Source organism: Giraffa tippelskirchi, chromosome 5 (genome assembly GCF_054371585.1).
Source record: "Giraffa tippelskirchi isolate mGirTip1 chromosome 5, T2T-mGirTip1v1.2.pri, whole genome shotgun sequence".
Taxonomy (NCBI): domain Eukaryota; kingdom Metazoa; phylum Chordata; class Mammalia; order Artiodactyla; family Giraffidae; genus Giraffa; species Giraffa tippelskirchi.
In genome coordinates this window covers 162,808,291-162,832,576 of record NC_137279.1, presented here as the reverse complement: position 1 = coordinate 162,832,576, position 24,286 = coordinate 162,808,291, and the positions used below count along the sequence as shown (strand labels likewise).

The window sequence follows — 24,286 nt, the reverse complement described above, 5'->3', positions numbered from 1 at the left end:
AAGGGACAATGATTGTTGCTGAGATCTGGTGAGGCTGGGACAGGCAGAGGATAACACTACCCACATCCCTTCTCTATAAGGAATAATAATTTTTAATAACGATGATGAAGATCACAATCTGAATCACTTGTCATGGGCCAATCACAAGCACACTCATGTGCTGATCCAGTCCATATTCAAAGAAGAGATGCTTAAAGCTAAATGATTTGTCCAAGGTCACAAAGCAAATAAGCCAAAAACCAGGATTTGAATTCCCATCAGTCTGATTCCTTAAGCTATCATCTGCACCACGGAGTCACTCCAGTAGACACATGATCTGTAGCAAGTCAGGGAAGGGCCTTGAAATTGACCAAATGGGCTCATTATTCCCTAGATGAGGAGCAAAGAGAAGGAAAAAGGGGAAATTGGGAAAATAATGAGACTGAAGAAGACAGAGAAAGCAATGGGTAGGAAGAGAGAAATAGCAGGAGGGAGAGACGTGTCAGGAGAACAAAGCTTGCATTGACAATTGTATGTAATTCCAACAGGTCCAGAGGAGAGAAAGGTAGATAAGGATTACAGACTGGGTAATTGTTCTTCTGACCTTAACTCCCCAAAGATCAATGGGTGTGCCAGCAGTCTAATTGACTAAGTATGCCTGCTATTCCTCAAAGCCAGGTACTTTTCCAGAAGAAAAACAAGATGAAGGAAAGATCAGCAGTTTCCAAAGGTTGGGGACCAATCCCCCCTTGTGCTGCTTCTCTGCCTGAAAATCCACACTGTGCCTCTCAGTGCCTGGGGGATGCCTCAGTTCTCAGAGGGCAGGGTGTAGGGAGCTGGCAATTATTGATCCCAGAGTTCTGAAACAAGCAGCGCTGAGCTCCAAGCACTGTGCCGCTCCAGAGTCTGAGAGTTCAAAGACAGGAGGCTCTATTTTTTTTCTCTTTAATGATTCATTTTGTCTTTCCTCAGTGCCTTTCACAAAGATCAGCAATTTACAACTGTCTGTGGACATGCCTGCCTGCCCCAGGAAAGGAGAGAGGAGGATCAGAGAAGGTAAGGTAAGCAGAACACAAGTGACAGGAGAAATCCCCCTACCACATGCCTTTCAGCACAGAGTGTCTCCCAGTCGGGCTTCAGGCTCCCTCTGCACCTCTTCTGCTACTTTCAGGCTTGGAGAGACACAATACTCGGAAGCCTTCCACAGATTTTCTTAATTCCTTGAAGAACTCCTGCTCTGAGTCCCTAAATTCTTTCTTGTTTGGGGGGCTTGAGCTAAAGAGTTCCTTGAAAATTAGCTCAGTGACCTTGGAGAATACCTTACTTACTATACCCATCAGTGCCCATAGCTATAAAATGGGGATATATATATATATAGTTGCAGGAAGGGTTTCCCCAGTCTCCTGGGAGGAGCTGTTAGGATAACCACTGACTGAAACCACCCACCCTGGCCACGCACCACTGTAAGCACTTGCATGAGTTATCTTACAACAGGAGGTCCTGGTAAGGAATGTGTAACTGACAAACTACCACCAAGAGGAAGAATTCAGGAAAGGTCAGCAAGGGAGAGGAGACTCTAGTCCATATATCCTAACAATTTCCCAGAATCCTCACTGGAAACCATCTTGGCTGAGTGATGTGTGCCCCAGGGGTAAGGACCCTGAGGCAGAGTGACTGGCCAGAGACAACACGGAAATTAATCTCATCACCATAAAACCAGAGACAGCAAGCCACATGGCAGAGCCGTTCTTCTGGGTTCCCTTAGCCTGCTGCTCTCTGCCTAGGTGTCCCCCTCCCAATAGTCTCTTTCTTTGTCAGCACGTGTATCACCTCAGACAATTCATCTCCAAATATTAGACAAGAGCCCACTCTCAGGCCCTGGAAGGGGTCCCCCTTCCTGCAGCAAAATCCGTTCATAGACGTGTAGAATGGTTAGAACAGAGCCTGGAGTTCTATTGATGTGAAATGAAAGTTTCCAGGAAAAAGGAAATTAAGGTTTCTTTACTTTGTTCTTTTCCTTGAGCCTAACCTCAAATGCCAGCTCTCTGCAACCTCAGTCCTAGATCAAACAGAACCGAGGGGAAGGGGGTAGCATCACTAAAGAGAGGGTGGAAAAGGAGAGGAAGAGAAGGGAAGGGCAATAATAGTCACTACGTATTGATGACATGCCAGTCGTAGTGGATGCCTCCACATGTTTCACTGTTATTTTACTATCAATAAATAAGATGACAGTGATATTATTTCAGTGAACCCAGTGTCAAAGCACTTTGTGCAGGGCAAGTCCTGTTAGAGGGCATGAAATGCACAAACTCACTTGATCCTGACAATAACTGGAAAGCATGAGTTCTGTTCATTATCCCCATTGTACAGGGAATTTGGGAGACCTGCTTTTTGGTGGCAGGATTCAGAGCAGAGGCTGTGGCTTTCCATCAGCACCACTGAAGCTGGGAGGCTGGTATGAGTCTGGGCCTTCTGCAGAATTGGCTGCTGAGAGCAATTCACAGGTCCAAGTAGGGAGGGCAAGGAGGCTCCTTCAAGAACAGCTTCTCTTTTTATTTCCACCATTGGAGGAGGTGAGCGGGAAGAACATTAAAGGTAGGAAGAGACAAAAAGCTCAGAGAAGTCACTCAGCTCAACCAAAATCACAAGTGAACACAGATTCGATAACCTTCCCCATGCCCCATGAGATGCATTGCTTCTGGTGTCATGGCTCTGGTGTCGATGGGCTCCCCTCTATCATCCTCTCCTCAGAGAACCCTTCCCAGATCACCTAGGCTAGAACAGCACCCTCCATCACACTCTCGCCACTTGCTGCACCACATTTTCCCTCATGATGTTCATCATTACCACTGCACCGTACACCTACCTATTTTACTGTCTGCCTACATTATCTAAAGGTAAGCTTCATGAGGGTAGAGATGTTTGTCTGTTTTGCTTACCCTCTATTCCCAGCATTAAAACAGTGCTTGGCATATAATTGTGTTCAGTATTGTTAAACAAATTATGTGTTAATTACTAATGAGTTCATCACACCATATTATACTTGCTTTGTCATTTTTCAAATCTCTACTATGTAAAACGGTGAAGTCAGGGACTGGATTACTGGGGTTTGCTCAGTGTCTAGTACAGTGCCTGGCACATTGTAGATGCTCGGTAATTGTTCTAACATGAATGAATGAGGCAGAACTGAGTTTCAAACTTTGACCCTGGTCTTTGTTTCTCTTCCCCAGGTACTGGAAAGTTCACTGGAGAGGTTGAGATGGAGGCAGCCATACGTAAATATTGCTCAGGGAACAGAAAGAGGAGGGGGGAATGTGTTCTGGCGCAGGTATCTGGGAAGTGTAGGGTCTTTCTGTTATGCACTCAAACTGCCAACCACTGCCCACACCTCAGTCAATCAATATTCTGAGGGGTTCTATTTTTAAATACATTAAGGGTCTGTGGCTTCAGAGGGTGTGAAAACTCTTCCTCATATCTTGACAGAACGTTTCTCCATCCACGAAAGAAAACATAAGCCTAGCCAGGTAAGCACCGGGACTAACAGATGTGGTTTTCCCAGATTATGCCCAAGGGAGAAAAAATAAAGATTTTGCTTGATGCAGATGTCCTAAAAGCAGCAAGTTTATCCTGTAACCTTGCCAAGGCAATGCCTGCTGTTCTCAATGCTAAGCTAGAGTAAGAGAAAGGAGAGATATATTCAAAGAATAAATCAACTTGAAGCTCCAAGGCAAACACAAACAGAATGAGAAGGCTCTTTGTGCTGAAGTTAATCATCACAATCAGGCTATGCCTCTCTTTCCTCACAGATGTTTAGCAGAGCTAGTTTCCTCTCGGAGGCAGTGAGACAAATGGAGGGGAATGACAGAGGTCTAGATTGGGATTGAGGCTCTGCTGTATAACCTCAGGCAAGTCACTCAGCCTCTCTGATTTAAGGATGCTGGACGGAAGACCCCACATCGAAATATCTACTCATTCTGCCACCGATGCTTGATATCGTACCATTAGCATTAAGTATTTCCTACTATTAAGCATTCCCACCTGCGGCAGTCTTGGCTGAGCCAGAAGACGTATTAGACCACATTCTAGCAACATGCCAAGGACTAGCTAATAATTGGCAGAACCAGGACTCAACCTCATATTTGCTTAATTCTAAAACCTGTGATCTTGACCCTCTCCTGTTTTACCCTCCAAAGACTGACAAAACCAGGACTCACAGTCACTCAGTTCAGTCACTCAGTCATGTCCAACTCTTTGCAACCCCATGGACTGCAGCACACCAGGCTTTCCCATCCATCACCAGCTCCCGGAGCTTACTCAAACTCATGTCCATCAAGCCGGTGATGCCATCCAAGCATCTCATCCTCTGCTGTCCCCTTCTCCTCCCACCTTCAATCTTTCCCAGCATCAGGGTCTTTTCCAAAGAGTCAGTTCTTCACATCAGGTGGCCAAAGTGTTGGAGTTTCAGCTTCAGCATAAGTCTTTCCAATGAACATTCAGGATTGATTTCCTTTAGGATGGACTGGTTGGATTTCCTTCAGTCCAAGGGACTCTCAAGAGTCTTCTCCAACACCACAGTTCAAAAGCATCAGTTTTCAGTGCTCAGCTTTCTTTTTAGTTTAACTCTCACATCCATACATGACTAATGGAAAACCAAAGATTTGACTAGATGGACCTTTGTTGGCCAAGTAATGTCTCTGCTTTCTAGGTTGGTCATAGTTTTTCTTCCAAGAAGTAAGTGTCTTTTAATTTCATGGCTCCAGTCACCATCTGCAGTGATTTTGGAGACCCAAAAATAAAGTGTCTCACTGTTTCCATTATTTCCCCATCTATTTGACATGAAGTGATGGGACTGGATGCCATGATCTTAGTTTTCTGAATGTTGAGTTTTAAGCCAACTTTTGCACTCTCCTCTTTCACTTTCATCAAGAGGCTCTTTAGTTCTTCTTCACTTTCTGCCATAAGGGTGGTGTCATCTGCATATCTGAGGTTATTAATATTTATCCTGGCAATCTTGATTCCAGCTCGTGCTTCATCCAGCCTGGCATTTCTCATGATGTGCTCTGCATATAAGTTAAATAAGCAGGGTGACAATATATAGCCTTGATGTACTCCTTTCCCAATTTGGAACCAGTCTGTTGTTCCATGTCACAGGGTGATCGTAAATGAACTCAAGCCTAATACCTAATGCTAATTAAAGTGGTAATGCAGTATAGGGAAAATAGCAACAATGTGAAGTCAGAAGACCTGAGCTCAGATCCCAGGCTTGAGCATTTACGAGATTTTGATGACACTGAGAAAGTCTGATATTATTTTATTAATTCGTCACTGAATTTCAGTTTCCCCATGTGAAAAATGGGGCTAATGCCTGTGTCAGTCAAGATATGCTAAGTTGGGATGCAGTAACAAATAGCACTGACTTTTCAGTGACTTAAAATAATAAAGATTATTTTGCTTATATATCTTTCCCAGTTCATTTGGAGACTTCTCTCTATGTTAGCCTCATTCCAGGACCTAGGCTAATGGAACAGTCACTGACTGGAATATTAACGGCCATCCTGGCAGAGGGAACAGAAAAACCATGAAGGCCTCATATTTTTACTTAAATGCTCAGCTTGAGTTTGACAAACGTTATTTCTGGAAGCTCAACGTTCTCTGGACAGAACTGGTTGTATGATTCCCCCAAGCACTTGTAGGCCAGGAATCATTCTCCTACTATGCTCTTAGAGGAGTGGGGAAATAGAACCTCCTGGTGAATGACATTAATGGCTACCTCGTTCCCCATGCTGGCTGCCTGAGAGGGATGCTGGTAAAATTAGCTGAGAAAACATGTAGGAAATGAGACATTATGTAGAAAAATGCAGTATAAAGAATAAATTCTACATTTTTGAGCCTTAAAAAGCAGTGAATAAATAATTCTCTATCTCTTCCTCCCTCCCCCATTTAAATTCACTTTCTTCTGAGAAATGTGACTGAGAGGGACTTCTAAATTTATCTGCTGAGGTCAGAAGCCTGCATTTCCTAATCTAATAGTTCAGGATGCAATAAAAGAGCATACCTTTCACTACTGTAAGACACTGAAACGGTAATGCAAACTTTGAGCTCATGAAAAAAAGAGTGTTATCCATGAGAAGTATCATAGAATAGTAGGATTTTTAGATCATGAGGATTCCAGCCTATGTGAAGATCTCAGCCTACATGCACATTTTTTTTCAGACAAGAAAAGAGAACCCCAGAGAAGGGCCATAACTTGTCCATGGCCATACCCATGAAGGGCTGTACCCACAGTCACACAGCAAGACAGTGGCTGGGCCAAGACCAGGGTTCAGGTCTCCTGCCTCTCAGCTGCATCATGCTGTCAGTTTCTCTTCTCTGCTTTTTCATTATGATATGGAATGTTTATTCCAAATCCAGCCTGGCCTGCAGTTAATCTATTTATCCTTTAAGCTCTCAGTTATACCCCCAAACCATTCCTTAGCAATCAAGTAGGGTCATCTCTAAGTCTTTAACCAGCCTGCAATGGCGTAATTCAGTATTCAATACCTGTTCCTCAAGGAAGATTATATAAACAGTGATTTTTTTGAAAGTGGAATTTGGGGGAGAATGGATACCAGTATATGAATGGCTGAGTCTTCACTGTTCACCTGAAACTATCAGAGTATCGTTAATCGGCTATACCACAATAGAAAAGTTTAAATTTTTTTAAAAAGTAACTAAAAAATGACAAAAATAAAAATCCTGTCCTCAAAGAGCTTCCTGTCTGGTGAGCAAGGTGATGTGAGTATAGACACAAATTAGAGCATTGAGATGGCTAACTTAAAGGGGAATCCGGAAGAAGGGATGTGTGCAGGAGAAGGGGTGGGATGGGAAGCAGTCAGGGAAAGCTTCCTGGAGGAAGTGTCACTTGAGCTAAATCCTTAAAGGATGATGAGGGTGAAATGGGGGAGATAAGCAAGGAAGAAGGACATTCCAGGCAGAAGGAGGAGCCCAGACAGATAACTGAAAAGGATAAACAACATAGCACAGCTCATTCAGGGGTCTGCTGCGTCCAGGAGTCTGTGCAAAAAGGATAGGCCATAAGAGAGTGACAGCCAGGGGCCAGTTCTCCAGGCCTTGGTAAGCCCAAGTGAGAAGCATGGACATCCATCATCTGAAAGCTTGAAGGAGCAGAGATTATGATTATTATTGTGACTAGTCTGTAGGCTGTGGGAAGATGGGCTGCTAAGGGGTTTGAAATTCACTCTTCTCTGGCAAAAAGCAGTCAAGTGGTTTAGAGGAGAAAATGAACCCACTTCAAGAGAGCTCGAAGTTGTGATTTTTGATAAGTGGCATTCTTGGATGTCAATAAAACAGCACAAGACCCGGCTTAGCTCTCCTCAGCCCCCAGAGTAGAAGCATACACTTTTTTTTTACATTGTTTTTCTCTTCCAGTCCCCATGTGAGGGATATTTCTGGTGGGGAAAAAAAAACAAAACAACAACTCTCATCTGATCATTTCTTTTTTCTGATTCTCCTAATCACAGAATAAGCAGGCTCATGCTAAAGGACAAACAAATAGATTTCACTGACTCAGTAGAAGACTTTGGGCACAGAGGCCATATTTTCCTCCTTGGGCAGGAATCCTCATCACCCTGTGCCACTCCCTCCAACCACACCACAGCATTTTCATCTTTTTACTGACTTTTCTCTTCCATGTACTCTGTCTATGCCTCACAAAGCCTGGAGTCAAGGAGGGTGCAAGGGAGCTCAGGAAGTGCTGAATAATCGAAAGGATGGCTGAGTCCACGTGGCAAACTTAAGTCTGTATTTTGTGAATTTAGTTATGCAGAAGTTCTCACAGTGAAATCAACCTAGGATAACGATTAGTTGTACATTTAACAAATCATTCATTCCTCAGATATGTGAATGTTCATTATTGGGTAGGCATTGTTCTAGGCTTTTGGGGAGCATCAGGAAATAAAACAGACAAAATCTTTAGTTATGATGTTTACGTCCTAGAGAGAGAGGTCAATGAACAGTCTACAATGACAGGTAGGATAATGACTCTGAAGAAGAAAAATTGAGCAACATTAAAGGAGTAGCTAGTGGTGATCAGGGAAGGCTTCCTGAGGTGGTGACATTTGAGAGGAGACCAGCATGCAGTGAGAAGTAAATGGTGAAAATCTGTTCAAACATAACAGTCCAGGATGGAGGGTATAGTAAGAGCAGGGTCTGCAAACGCTCACTCTGCCCTGGGAAAAGCAAAAAGTTCACTATGGTCAGAGAAAGGGGAGTGGGGGAAAAATGAGGTCAGAGACATCCTGGGGTCATAGGCATGGCCTCCAAATCACTACTGAAACACTACATATTTTACTTTAGTCTGGTTACTAGATTTTTCAAGGAGATCAGTTCATCATGCATATATATATATATATATATATATATATATATATATATATATAAACTAATATATTAGTTTCAAGTGTATGACACAGTGTTCAACATTTATATATATGTGTGTGTATATATTATATATGTGTGCATATTTATATATGTATACATTATATATATATGTATATATTTTATATTTGTGTATACATTATATTTATGTGTGTATATATACACACATATATAAATGTTGAATCACTATGCTGTACACCTGAAACTAATATATGTCAATTATACTTAAATAAAAAATGTTAAAATTTTAAAAATTTTATATGTTTAAAGCCTTTAAATAGCTTTTTAAAAATCTTGAGTTTTTAAACCTTGACGTCCTCGTCTGTAAAATGAGAGTAATTGTTCCTCATAGGATTGTTGAGAGGATCAGATGAGATATTCCTGGCATAAAATGAACTTCAGTAAATGTTACAGAGTAGGTGAGCAGTTATTAATATTATTGTCATTACTTTTACTGTCTCTCTGTTTTAGAATTGGAGTAGAAAGGTTTATACGAAGCTCAGGGCTTTCCTCCTCTTTCACTTCTGCTTTGCCTGTAACATCACTGAGTACCACTGTCTCCTTTGTGTGTCTCTGTTTTCCTTTCTGCTATAGGGAGGGAAGGAGAGTGGCCAGGGGTATGTATTCACAATCAATCCTGTTTTAAAAGGTGACTCACTGATGAAACACATCCAGGGGTAAAGGAATGCTGTACTTCTGGCTGCAGTAAGAGCTGGGTAATTCCAATCTCAAAACACAAACAGAGAAGTGGAACCAGACTTCCAGCTGAGTGCTGGTGGTAGCATATTATAGTGGAAAAGCCTATCTTTTGCTTGTCATGGGTTCAAGCCTGAGTCTCATTAGTTACTGGGCAGTGGGTCCCTGGGCTAGTCTGTCCTACTTTCCTGAGCCTAAGTTCCCTTCTCTGTAAAATGGAAAAATAAATACTTATCTCTGAAAAAGAGAGAGAGAGAAAATATTTAATATTTAAGTTGCATAAACATGCGATTATCACAGGAACTGTAGAATAAATGATAATGACTATGTCAGGTAAAATATGTTAGAAAAATTGCATGCCTACACAGACCGGCATCTCACAAGTGGGTTAATAGCATAGGTGCATTTTGTTACACGATGATGAGATTGCCTTAGAAAGCAGATGGGTAGAATACAAGCGATTTTATATTAAGCATTTAATGAGGGCCAGTGAAATGAAAGAATGGTATTTGATTGTGAGGAAGAAAATGAATCCTTTTTTATAGAGAATGCTGGCTTAGGAAATTGCCTGTTACCCAGGAGCAATGGGACAGGACAACTGGGTCTGTATCTGTCTCTCCTAGGTGATCTGCTCTAGAAGCCTCGGTCTGGGTTGAATGTTCCTTCTCAAAAAATAAGAAAAATACCACAAAGGTGCTGCTCTCGGGGTAGGTAAGTGATTCAGTGGCTTGAAGTCATCTTGATATTTTACTTTCTCTAAGTTTGAAATGCTATATAAAACCTCATATTTTAAATATAATCGGTCTCCCTTAAAAAGTGCTAAAAATCTCCCAGCAAAATAAAATTATTTTCTCCTAAAGGCTCCAATCCTCCTCCCACTTTTCCTATTGGTGTGTTAGTACATATTCCGTTAAAGTATTTAAATGTTTTTAATTAGACGATGATAAGGCACTGTTTTCCACGTCTGCCCTGCATGGGTCAGAATCATCACTCTCATTATGCTCCATTTCAAACAGGGGGCCTGGAAAAGGAATTCATTAGCGGAGCTGCTGCATACGGCGGGCCAGCCTCCCTTGGTGATGCTGCTGCCTGGAAAAGTTTCAGCTCAACACCGCTAATTGAAGTTTGTCACGACATGTGAACATGTATGTGTATACACACATACACACAGATGTTTAAAGAATATTTCTTGGTTTGAAGTCTCCTATATATAGATGTGATGGGAGTGATTTAAAGCATCCTGCTAAAAGGTTTGCCCAACTCACACCCTTTCTCTTGTCCATCTGTCACTATGTACACAGCTCTGCTATTAGGATCAGGCCCTGAGGAGAAGGAATCGTCCAGTCACTTGATCTGCTGTTTAGAAGTCTTTTCTGTAGTCTCATAACCACAGATTAAAGTTCTGAGCTTCTAAGGCTCTATGCTACTCCTCCAGTCCCAGCTCGGGCCCCTGGCCCCCACCTCTACCCCCACTGGCTCGCCACGTTTCTTGCCCCATAGGACTGCTCACCATTCCTGATTATGGCAATGCATGTATTGCCACACCTCTGTGCTCTCACCTCCACTGTTCCTTCTGCTTGGCATTCTTTCCCCTTTGTTCTCTGGCCAGCAAAGCCTTATTCACTCCTCAAAGCCCATTAAAATGTCTTCCATTCACTCTTCTGCCTCTCTGCTTCAATGACCCTTGGCATCTAGTACTTCCCACCAGACAGCACCATTATACACTGTGAGGTCTTTGTGGAAAGGCTGTACATTAGAGTGCAAAGAGCGTGAGCTTTGGAGTCAGACTCACCGGTTCCAATTCCACTCACTCACCTCCTGGCCCTGGACCTTACGCAAAATGTGTAACTTCCAAGACCCAGGTTCCTCAAATATACTATGGGACTAACTGTGTGGAAACATGATTAAACCTGCATGGCATGTTTGAAGTGAGAACTGAATATCATAGCATATGTAAGGTGATTAGTAGGTAGAAGGTATCAGATGTCATAGCTATGATTGTATCCCCAGATCTGTAATGAGGACTCAAGAGCTATGTTCTGAGCCTTATGACTCTCTAGGTATGACTGTTGAGAGGCATTTAACACTTAACAGAGTAGCATTTTTTTTTTCAGAGTAGCATTTTAAGAAGGCAAATTTACTGCAAATCAATTAACCATTGAAAATAAAAGATTACCATCCTGTTATTGCCCACATATCCCTTCTCATTGTATGTCTGTTAGGTCATACTGACAAATACAGGCTTCTTCAGGAAGGCTCCAAAAATGGAAGGATCTCAGATTGGAGGAGCTTGACCTGATACTGGGGCTCAGTGAATGCCAATAACATTGGCTGGGCCAATAGCTGTGAATTAAATATGATCCCCAGACGGGAAACTAGAACTGAGTGGGAGGAGTTGGAGGGTAGGTGGACAGAGAGCAGGATTTCAACCCAGGGCAGGACAGGAAATTTGCTCTGCCAGGAAGTAGAGGGGCATTTGCCACTTGGAAACAGGAAGCTGAGATGAAAAAACGGAGCAAAAGAGAAAGGAGGAAAGAAAGAGAAATTTTCACAAATCTGTCAAGGCCTAAATGACAGCATCTGGGCTTCTCCAATGGCTCAGCAGGTAAAGAATCCACCTGGAATGCAGGAGATACAGGAGACTCAGGTTCGATTCCTGGGTCGGGAGGATCCCCCAGAGGAGGAAATGGCAACCCACGCCAGTATTCTTGCCTCAAAAATCCCATGGACAGAGGAGCCTGGCAGGCTACAGTCCATAGGGTCACAAAGAGTTGGACATGTCTGAACAGCTAAGCACACATGACCTAAGTGATAACATCTAAGAGATATTAAGGCCCAGCCAAGCTCGTCAATGTTTGGTTTATTCATTCCTTTCTACATTCATGTATTTATTCATTCACATATTTATCTAACACCCACTGTATTGCAGATGAATTCCACGGAAATGGGAATTAAGTATGGTTCCTCTCTTCTTAGAGCTCACATTCTACTGGGGAAGTCAAACTTATGAATCTCTTTACTCTGCTTCTATCAACCATTTCCTCTATTGTTCTCCATTTGTGTAAAGTTCCTTTTGTAAATGTCAGCCTGGCATTACTATGCTAAGGCGATCAAGGGAGAAAGCTAAGTTCTTCCCACACTTAAACCAGAGTTCACAACAGAGAACATACAGATGAAAACAGAGGATTCCAAATCTCTCCCCAAGCAGAGGCTCCTATTTTACAGCTCTTGTCCCGAACCTTAGAACATTAAGGTCTTGTCTGAGCAAGAACTCTGCTTTAATAATTTTAGAGAGAGTATTTTGAAAGACAGTGAAAAAATGAGACATTGAAGAACGATGTTTTGCTGAGAGGAATCCAAGTGACAGAGAAGGATCTGCATTCACCCAGCATCTGCTGTGTGCTATTATGTAGGCATTTGTCCACCAATAAAAACTCATCTTCTGATTAATGAAGGAAGTCTTTTGGAGGCACTCTTCATATCTTCTTTAACAGAACCACTTAGGAAACAGCTATCATGGACAAATACTGAGTGTCCTCTTAACACCAACTTAGTAGAGCAAATAGGAAAGCCAGACATACCTACTCTAGAGATTCTACTCTAGAGAGATTCTGACATATCTGATTCTAGAGTACACTCAACCAGAAATGATGGAAAACAATATTCAGTTCAGTTCAGTTCATTTCAGTCACTCAGTTGTGTCTGACTCTTTGCAACCCCATGAACCACAGCATGCCAGGCCTTCCTGTCCATCACCAACTCCCAGAGTTCACCCAAACCCATGTCCATTGAGTCACTGATGCTATCCAGCCATCTCATCCTCTGTCATCCCCTTCTCCCCTCACCTTCAATCTTTCCCAGTTTCAGGGTCTTTTCAAATGAGTCAGTTCTTCGCATGAGGTGGCCAAAGTATTGGAGTTTCAGCTTCAACATCAGTCCTTCCAGTGAACACTCAGGACTGATCTCCTTTAGGATGGACAGATCGGATCTCCTTGCAGTCCAAGGGACTCTCAAGAGTCTTCTCCAACACCACGGTTCAAAAGCATTAATTCTTCGGTGCTCAGCTTTCTTTATAGTCCAACTCTCACATCCATACATGACCTCGGGAAAAACCAAAGCCTTGACTAGGCGGACATTTGTTAGCAAAGTAATGTCTCTGCTTTTTAATATGCTATCTAGGTTGGTCATAACTTTCCTGCCAAGGAGTAAGAGTCGTTTAACTTCATGGCTGCAATCACCATCTGCAGTGATTTTGGAGCCCAGAAAAATAAAGTCAGCCACTGTTTCCACTGTTTCCCCATCTATTTGCAATGAAGTGATGGGACCAGATGCCATGATCTTAGTTTTCTGAATGTTGAGTTTTAAGCCAACTTTTTCACTCTCCTCTTTCACTTTCATCAAGAGGCTCTTTAGTTCTTCTTCACTCTCTGCCATAAGGGTGGTGTCATCTGCATATCTGAGGTTATTGATATTTCTTCCGGCAATCTTGATTCCAGCTTCTGATTCCTCCAGCCCAGCATTTCTTATGATGTACTCTGCATATAAGTTAGGTAAGCAGGGGGACAATATACAGCCTTGACGGACTCCTTTTCCTATTTGGAACCAGTCTGTTGTTCCATGTCCAGTTCTAACTGTTGCTTCCTGACCTGCATACAGGTTTCCCAAGAGGCAGGTCAGATGGTCTGGTATTCTCATCTCCTTCAGAATTTTCCACAGTTTATTGTGATCCACACAGTCAAAGGCTTTGGCATAGTCAATAAAGCAGAAATAGATGTTTTTCTGGAACTCTCTTGCTTTTTCGATGATCCAGTGGATGTTGGCAATTTGATCTCTGGTTCCTCTGCCTTTTCTAAAACCAGCTTGAACATCTGAAGTTCACGGTTCACATATTGCTGAAGCCTGGCTTGGAGAATTTTGAGCATTACTTTACTAGCATGTGAGATGAGTGCAATTGTGAGGTAGTTTGAGTGTTCTTTGGCATTGCCTTTCTTTGGGATTGGAATGAAAATTGACCTTGTCCAGTCCTGTGGCCACTGCTGAGTTTTCCAAATTGCTGACATATTGAGTGCAGCACTTTCACAGCATCATCTTCTAGGATCTGAAATAGCTCAACTGAAATTCCATCAACTCCACTAGCTTTGTTCGTAGTGATGCTTCCGAAGGCCCACTTAACTTCACATTCCAGGATGTCTGGCTCTAGGTGAGTGTGAGTGATCACACCATCATGATTATCTGGATCGTGAAGATCTTTTTTTTATATAGTTCTGTGTATTCTTGCCACCTCTTCTTAATATCTTCTGCTTCTGTTAGGTCCATACTATTTCTGTCCTTCATTGAGCCCATCTTTGCATGAAATGTTCCCTTGGTATCTCAAATTTTCTTGAAGAGATCTCTAGTCTTTCCTATTCTATTGTTTTCCTCTATTTCTTTGCATTGATCACTGAGGAAGGCTTTCTTATCTCTCCTTGCTATTCTTTGGAATGCTGCATTCAAATGGGTATATCTTTCCTTTTCTCCTTTGCTTTTCACTTCTCTTCTTTTCACAGCTATTGTAAGGCATCCTCAGACAGCCATTTTGCTTTTTTGCATTTCTTTTTCTTGGGATGGTCTTTATTCCTGTCTCCTATACAATGTCACGAACCTCAGTCCATAGTTCATCAGGTACTCTATCAGATTTAGTCCCTTAAATCTATTTCTCACTTCCACTGTATAGTCATAAGGGATTTGATTTAGGTCATACCTGAATGGTCTAGTGGTTTTCCCCACTTTCTTCAATTTAAGTTTGAATTTGGAAAATAATATTAACTATTTCAAAAGTGAAACAACAGATTGCTCACCTATTTGTTCATTTACTCACTTCATTCATACAATGAATGTTTCTTGAGGACCATCCATGTAGCATGCACAGTGTCAGGTACTGGGATACAACATCGAATAAGACATGATCTCCGCCCTCAAGAAGCTCACTCTGGTGGAAGGGACAGTCACCAAGGTTACAGTACAATTTGACAGTGCCATGAGAGAAGTCAGCAAAAGTAGCCACAGCACAGCATGGAAGGGACTACTTATGAGATGGGGGAAGAGTCCCAGAAATGGAACTCAAAGCACAGAGGGGAGGACATTCCAAGGCAGATGGATTAGAATTCCTGATAACTTAGCAGTAATCACTTTATAAACCACAACTCAGTAAAATGGGGCATGGGCCCCTTGCTCCACTACCTCAGTTCAGTTCAGTTCAGTTCAGTCGCTCAGTCGTGTCCGACTCTTTGCGACCCCATGAACCACAGTACGCCAGGCCTCTCTGTCCATCACCAACTCCCGGAGTCTACCCAAACCCATGTTCATCGAGTCGGTGATGCCATCCAACCATCTCATCCTCTGTCGTCCCCTTCTCCTCCTGCCCCCAATCCTACCCAGCATTAGGGTCTTTTCCAATGAGTCAACCCTTCGCATGAGGTGGCCAAAGTATTGGAGTTTCAGCTTCAACATCAGTCCTTCCAATGAACACCCAGGATTGATCTCCTTTAGGATGGATTGATTGGATCTCCTTGCAGTCCAAGGGACACGTCATTACTTTTGACTTGATTGTAGATTACAGACTTGTGAAAATTTATATCATACTTTAGGAAAAACACAGTCCAAAAACATATAGAGAAATGATGGCTCCAGTCATTTGCCTCTGTCTTATTGTGCTAAGAGGGAAGCATCTTAGCATCCTCTTCTGCAAAATAGAGCTAAAATAGCTGCCTAGCAGGGTTATCATAAGTGTTCCATGAGATATTGTGCATGTAGCACCTAGGACTGGGGCTGTTCAATGTTTACAAGTACCTGGTATTTTTCTGCCACTGTTATTTCTGCTACTATCACTACTATTATTATCGTGAACAAAGATTAAGGTTTTAAGTTAATGCCTTTGACTGCAACTGCTTCTGGAAGGAGAGATATATTAGAAGAAAAATTGCCCCTCAATAAAAAGGTTTTCAATGTTCTCTATTAGGAATCATGAGCAATTTGACCTTGTAAAAAGTAAAATGGTCTGAATTCTTTACATCCTGGCTTGGTTCCTAAAGGCAGCTAAAGGGATATTAGAGACAAAGAGAAACATGGCAGGGAAGGCAGAAGCCTTAATTTCCAAGGGGAATCAGATGGATAGCCCCAGTGCCCAGTGGTAAACCTCTTAGTATTTATGAAACTGAAATTACACTATTCCAATAAAAAGGAAAGTTAAAGAAGGGTGCACTCTACATAATGGCCTCTTGTTAGGCCTTCTTGATTACCTGGGCTCTGTTTTCCTAAAAACCCCCAGGCCTGTTGTGTTTCAGGCCACCATCCACTGGGGGTAGACAGGAACTCTTTATTTAGCCAAATTAAAATTTATACTTACATAAAAAATAGTAGTGGCATTTGGTTTGGAGAAACAATTACCTAGACTCCACACTGAAGCTGCAAATTGCATCAGCAGTAAAAGCAAGTCGGGGGCACAGATTACAGCACTGCTGCCTGACATCAAAGGCAGCCAGCCTTGTTTCTTCATCTGCGGTTTGAACATTATTTCTCTTTGATCTTGGACACCGAGAAGCAGCGTGGGGAGGCAGGGAGGAGAAGAGGTGCTGTGTTGATGTGTAACAACACGCGGCCCACTGATGTTGTGTGGTTGAAATGCCAAGTGGGGTCAGAAAAATATCACTGAAACAAGAGGCTGAAATTCAGAAAAGGAATCAAGATGACAAGGTTTCATCCAATCACTCCATCAACAAGTCTTTTTGGAAAGGCATGCCCATTCCTGTGCAGGCCCTTGGAGGGAAAAGGAAGGGAAAGATGAGAGGGAGCAAGAGGGTCCCATGCTTTAGAGTCAGAGACCTGACTTCAAGGCCACATTTGGTCCTACTGCCTGCAGGATCTGGGACATCTTACTTAACTTTTTGCATCTTGGCTCAGAGGGTAAAGAATCTGCCTGCAATGCAGGAGACCTGGATTCGATCCCTCGGTTGGTAAGATCTCCTGGAGGAGGGTATGGCAACCCACACCAGTATTCTTGCTTGGAGAATCCCCATGGACAGAGGAGTCTGGTGGCTACAGTTCACAGGGTTGCAAAGGGTTGGACTTGACTGAGTGACCAAGCACAGCACACAGCACTTTCTATCTGGCCCCTCTTCCTGTTTGTTTACCTCTAGGCTCCTGCCCCTTGAAGGTTAAACTTAGCCTTCAGAATCTGGGCTCTAACCCATCCTTATCTCTGTCTCATCCTTAATCCAAACCACAACCTTCTTAGGGTGGGCATCCTGTATTACCTTTAGCCCTTAGGCCTCCCAATTCCTACCTCCAAATCCTTAGGCTGGCACCTCAATTATTCCTCCCACTACTCATTTAGAGAAAGAATTCAGACAACTGCAAAGTACTTAGCTATGCACTATAGGAGCTACAGAGATAAAACAGACACAGTACAGCTCAGAGTCAGAGGTGGGGTAGCGTAGGGGACTTCCATCTGAGCTAGGAAGAAAGTGATTTCTCTGGCAGAGGGTTCACAGATAAAAGATACCTGGGTGCTAATTAAGGAAGCCTTCCTGGAGGAGGCAGCATTTAAGCTATATTCTGAAGGATAAGCAGGAGTTCTCTAGGTAAGGGACTTTTCAGTTGAATGAGTTGATTCAGTGTTACACATATTTATTACCCTATGCTCCCTCAAAGGCACTCCCCCTGAATATCTCACACTCTCACATCCTCTCCACAGCCATTGTTGTCTAGATCAACAACTTCCAACCCGCTTCCCACAGGGATCCACAGACTCCTGGGGATCCCTTTGAGGAGTTACCAAGGTAAGCACAGGAGGGCAAACTGTTCTGGGTCCCTCTTTCCCTGCTTCTTCTAATAAAGCAGGCCTGTTTGTTTTATTTATTTACTCTTTGGAATAAGCTTTCTTTCCAGCAACAGGCTCCAGGCCTATGGGATATGTGCCAGCTGCAGGTCTAGACCCCAGTAGAGACTGTTGGCTTGAGCTTTCTGTCACTGCCCATGCTCTTCTAACCATGACACAGCTCTCCTGACAGCTGAAACCCAGTGCAGCCTTCAGCATATCACCACCCAGAGCTCCCCTTGTGTGTCCTGTGAAATAATAACTATTATGTTTGGTTTATGTATGTATTGCATTTCATCCTGACAATGATTACCCTATGAGTTAGGCAGTATTAGCCTTATTTTATTGATTGAAAGTGAAAGTGTTAGTCGTGTCCTACTCTGCGACCCCACGGACTGTAATCCACCAGGCTCCTCTGTCCTTTGGATTTCCCAGGCAAGAATACTAGAGTGGGTTGCCATTTCCTTCTCCAGGGATCTTCCCAACCCATTTATCAAATCTGGGTCTTGTGTATTGCAGGCAGATTCTTTACTACCTGAGCCATCAGGGAAGCCCATTTTATCGATTAAAAAGTGGAAACTCAGAAAAGTTAAGCAACATGCCCAGTGTCACAGAGATGGTAACTTCTATACTAGGCATCCACCCATGTTGCGTCAGTATAGAAAAAAACATATAAACACCATTGTCCTTTCCACTCTCAGCTCACTGTAATCCCCCATGCATATCCTATAAACCAACAAACTTTGCTTTTTCAAAAGATGAATGTTCTTACACTGTTCTGTTAAAACCAATTCCTAGGCTTTTCATCTTAGTGTTAATAACTAGTACTATCTTCTACCTAATGAGCCAAGCTCAAAAATAAGGACTCCTCTTACACTCATCTCTCCCTTCCACCCACAGCCAAAAGATCCACCAAGTCCCATGGGTTGCTAATTTTTGCCATATCTGTTAAGATGCTTTTGACTGAAAGTTGTTTCTCAAAAAGGACTGAATATATAACTAGGCAAAACATTCTCCGACATAAATCACAGCAGGATCCTCCATGTCCCACCTCCCAGAATATTGGAAATAAAAGCAAAAATAAACAAATGGGACCTAATTAAAATTAAAAGATTTTGCACAACAAAGGAAACTATAAACAAGGTGAAAAGACAGCCTTCAGAATGGGAGAAAATAATAGCAAATGAAACAACGGACAAACAATTAATCTCAAAAATATACAAGCAACTCCTGCAGCTGAATTCCAGAAAAATAAACGACCCAATCAAAAAATGGGCCAAAGAACTAAACAGACATTTCTCCAAAGAAGACATACAGATGGCTAACAAACACATGAAAAGATGCTCAACATCACTCATTATTAGAGAAATGCAAATCAAAACCACAATGAGGTACCATTTCACACCAGTCAGAATGGCTGCTATCCAAAAGTCTACAAGCAATAAATGCTGGAGAGGGTGTGGAGAAAAGGGAACCCTCTTACACTGTTGGTGGGAATGCAAACTAGTACAGCCACTATGGAGAACAGTGTGGAGATTCCTTAAAAAACTGGGAATAGAACTGCCATATAACCCAGCAATCCCACTGCTGGGCATATACACCGAGGAAACCAGAATTGAAAGAGACGCGTGTACCCCAATGTTCATCACAGCACTGTTTACAATAGCCAGGACATGGAAGCAACCTAGATGTCCATCAGCAGACGAATGGATAAGGAAGTTGTGGTACATATACACAATGGAATATTACTCAGCCATTAAAAAAAATACATTTGAATCGGTTCTACTGAGATGGATGAAACTGGAGCCCATTATACAGAGTGAAGTAAGCCAGAAAGAAAAACAACAATACAGTATACTAATGCATATATATGGAATTTGAAAGATGGTAACGATAACCCTATATGCGAGACAGAATAAGAGACACAGATGCATGGAACAATTTTATGGACTCTGAGGGAGAAGGTGAGGGTGGGACGTTCTGGGAGAATAGCATTGAAACATGTATATTATCATATGTGAAACAGAACACCATTCCATGTTCGATGCATGAGACAAGGGCTCAGGGCCGGGGCAATGGGATGACCCAGAGGGATGGGATGGGGAGGGAGGTGGGTGGGGGGTCCAGGAAGGGGAACACATGTAAACCCATGGCTGATTCATGTCAATGTATGGCAAAAACTATTACAATATTGTAAAGTAATTAGCCCCCAACTAAAATAAATAAATTTATAAAAGAAAAAAAAAAAAAAGGACTGAAAAAAACTTTAAGTGGCTCATTGTCATATGGCACAGGAGATTCTGGAGTTGGGTAATTAAGAGATTCAATTGAATTTTCATGGTAAGTTCTTAGGTCCCCAGGGGACTGGCTTGACTTCTTCAGCTTACCAACCCCTAGACCCAGGACGGATGCCAGGATGCCTATGCTGGGTTCCTTCCTCAGTTACAACTAGAGACAAAAAGGACAAATTTCTCCTTTTAATCAAGAGTAAGAAACTGCTTCCTTGAAGCACCTTCTGCTCCCTGACCCCAGTCTCCAGAAAAATTCCAGTTCCTTTCATTAGCCAGAATTGTATCACACGTCCTTATTAGCCCAAACCCCAGGAGAGGGAGGAGACAGGCCATGGCTGAACAATCATGAGTTACTTCATGATCTGGGGAGGGTCCCTTGTTAGGGCAATGGCTAAATGAAGAGTCAGCAGCCAAGCAAAAGCAGGTCTCCATTAGCAGGGAAGTAGCAGGGAAGGGAGAGAACTGGGGGCACAGCCAGCTCTGCCCACTGTAAACCCTCTCACATATCCCATCCTTTTCCACCCCAAAGTTCCATAGCTCAGCCAATGTTGTGCCTTTATCCCTTACCCCAAATTCTTATAACAAGTTTCTAAGTGGGCTCTCTACTCTCAAATTGATTTCTTCTAACCCAACAACCATTTTGCAGCCAGAGTGAAGTTTGCATAACGCAAATACAATTATATCTCATTCCACTGCAATATTTCAGTGGCTCCCTATCACCACTTTGGGGCATCATACAAACTCTCCCCTAAACCTGAGCTTTGTATTATTATTTTTAATGTCATTTTAACCATGTTTACTAAACTAAGATCATGGTATATGGCCTCATCACTTCATGGCAAATAGATGGGGGAAAAATGGAAACAGTGACAGACTTCATCTTCTTAGGCTCCAAAATCACTGTGGACTGCAGTCATGAAAGTAAAAGGTGCTTGCTCCTTGAAAGAAAAGCAAGGACAAACCTAGCTAGACAGTGTATTAAAAAGCAGGGATGTTACTGTGCAACAAAGGTCTATATAGTCAAAGCTATGATTTTTCCAGTAGTCATGTATGGATGTGAGAGCTAGACAATAAAGAAACACTGAGCACTGAAGAACTGATGCCTTCGAACTGTGGTGCTAGAGAAGACTCTGGAGAGTCCCTTGGACAGCAAGGATATCAAACCAGTCAATACTAAAAGAAATCAACCCTGAATATTCATTGGAAGGACTGATGCTAAAGCTGAAGCTCCAATACTTTGGCCTCCTGATGCGAAGAGCTAACTCATTGGTAAAAACCCTGATGCTGGGAAAGATTGCAGGCAGGAGGAGAAGGGGACGACAGAGGATGAGATGGTTAGATGGCATCACCGACTCAATGCACATGAATTTGAGCAAACCCCGGAAGATGGTGAAGGACAGGAAGCCTGGCATGCTGCAGTCCACAGGGTCACAAAAAGTCAGACATGACTGAGTGACTGAACAGCAGCAACAATAACCATATTTAAGTGTACAATTTGGTGGCATTACATTCACACTGCTGGGCAATCATCACCACTGTGTCCAAATCTTTTCAATCACCCCATATATAAACTATTAAGCAATAACACTCCATTACCCCCTCACCCCAGTCCCTGGCAAGCACTGTTCTACTCTCTCTGTTGATTTGTGTCTTGTTTTGTTGGCATGTAGAATCTTAGTTTCCCTACCAGGGATCAAACCTGTGCTCCCTGCATTGAAAGCATGGATTCTTAACCACTGAACACCAGGGAAGTCCCACCAGCTTGAGCTTTATCTGCCTCCCATTTCCTGCTATCTTATAGCACTGGGAACACCAGATCACCCTGAAGAACCCTGCTCATCATCACTCAAGATCCCATGAAAGAGTTTCTGTTCCAGCTTCTAGATAAATAGAGGCCCAAAGCACTGAATCTAGTTTACTGGGCATGGGGGTATGGTGAAATTGACCCAAAGGCAGCAGAGTGTGTAACAAGGAAAGCTGAAAGAGAGTAGCTAGGGACAGAAGGGGATTTGGGAACATGACAGTTTAACTAAAGGGTGCATCCAAGGGGATAAAAGAAAAGAAAAGGAGGGAGAAAGCCCAAGAACAGCAATATGGGACATGAAAAGAGTTCTGAGAGACTGCCTAAGACTCTGGAGGGGACTTTATGACAGTTCTGGGGACTTCTGCTGGCACAGGGAGGAGATGACAAGGTACCAGCAGGTCCTCCGCTGGTCCTTTTGCTCTTGCATCCATTGTTTGTCCTTTGCTAGCTCTGTTCTCTACTGTAGAATCCTGATCCCTGTAGGCCTTATTTTACTAGGCTCCTACCTTAGCTGTCTACTAGCTAGTGGAGAAGCAAAGTGAGAAGGAATAAGGAGCCCTTATTCCTCTTGGGCTCTGCCTTGAGCAGCACCGCAAGCAGTTCCATGTCACCGTGGCCAGACCCCCTGCTGGAAAGGTCCACCAGTATTCAGGTGCTCCCTGGTGACTTTGGCTGCCTGGCTGCAGTGACGTCCAGTCGCTGTGTCCCTCCAAGCTTAACGTGTGTGTGTGTTGGGGGGGTGGGGGTAGCGGTATCCTGCTGTGGCTAATCACAGAATGCCTCCCAGTCTCCTGATGGCTTTCCAGCTCCTCCATCACGGTGTAACCAAGTCTCTGAATTAAATTTCCTCCGTTTTACATCCTTTGAATGGATTTTGTTTTCCTGATTGGACACTGAAGGATGTAGGCACTAAGCCAGCTCCTTACGATTTCTCTGTGAAATCCCTCCTAACTCTCTCTTTTGTGTTGCTTTTAGAAAACAGAGTAACATGACAAGGAGCAAATGTTTAGCAGTGTGGGGGGCCAGAATTCAAACTCCAGCTCAGCCATTCACTAACTGAAAGCCTGGCTTAAAATCATCTAATCTAAGTCTGGGTTTTTGCAACTGAGGTTAAAAGTAGTATCTTCATTTTAACCATCATTAGAACTAAATAAGATATTATATGTGTAGTCACTCAGTCGTGTCAGACTCTTTGCAACCCCATGAACTGTAGCATGCCAGGCTCCTCTGTCCATGGAATTCCCCAGGCAAGAATGCTGGAGTGGATTGCCATTCCCTTCTCCAGAGGCTCTTCCCAACCCAGGGATCGAACCCCAGTCTCCAACATTGCAGGCAGATTCTTTATCGCCTGAGCCACCAGGGAAGTCCATAAGGGCTTTCTATTGTATAGAAAATACTTAGTCCAGCCCTTTATTCAAAGCAAACACTTATTAAACTGTTCTTTATACCTGTCTCTGTCATAATGCTTTTCCACTGTGTCTCACCATTCATATTGCACTTCACTGCTTACTCACCAGGTAAGTTGTTTAAGTGTCTTTGACTTCCCCTAGAGCAGTGCTTGTTAAACTTGACTGTGCATTCAAAGAACTCTGTGATTGCTTTAAAATGCAGATTCTGATTCAGGAGGTCTGGGGTGGGACCCGAGATTCTGCATTTCTATTGTTATAGGGAAGAACAAATCTGACTCCATAGTAGATATGTTTCTTTTACTTTAACCTTTGTATGCTATTGCTTTTGCTTTGAGTTAAGAATGTTGCCTGTAGCCTGAAATATACAGGATAGCCTATTCTCAAGTCTCTGACCTTTAAGGGTATAACACTTTTCCATTCAGAGAATAACATTTGTCTTTTTGGAGGTTTACAGGAATATTGTGACATGACCTACATGGACAACTGCAGGAACAAAGAATTCTAAAACCAAGAAATTTGCAATAGCCAACCAAACCCCTCTCTCACCTTGCCTTTAAAAATGCTTTGGTGAATCTTTGGGGAGTTGAGGTTATTTGGGGGCACAATCCACCTGTCTCTTTGCATGACCCTGCAATAAACCTTTCTCTGCTCCAAAGTCCAACGCTTCAGTTTGTTTGGCCTCACTGTGTATAGTCAGGCACTGAACTTGCATTTGGTAACACTCACTTCCCCTAGCTGCTCCAAGAATCATACCAAGAGTAGCAAGTCTCTAGACTAAAGCTTGGCACATTTTTTCTATACAGAACTATGTGGTAAT

General features: G+C 42.8%; 1 long non-coding RNA gene across 9 annotated transcripts; it reads left to right on the top strand.

Moving 5' to 3' along the window:
- LOC145505053 (uncharacterized) lies at positions 1-24,121 on the top strand. Of its 9 annotated transcripts, none has more exons than XR_014052789.1 (9): positions 28-544; positions 654-709; positions 952-1,035; positions 3,210-3,254; positions 3,463-3,503; positions 9,735-9,822; positions 10,128-10,256; positions 17,843-17,927; positions 23,924-24,121. It is a non-coding gene; the product is annotated as an uncharacterized LOC145505053 (long non-coding RNA). The 9 variants fall into 9 exon arrangements; XR_014052790.1 differs by having other exon boundaries at positions 23,916-24,121; XR_014052785.1 differs by adding an exon at positions 8,768-8,834 and having other exon boundaries at positions 28-709.
- The last annotated feature ends 165 nt before the right edge of the window (positions 24,122-24,286 follow it).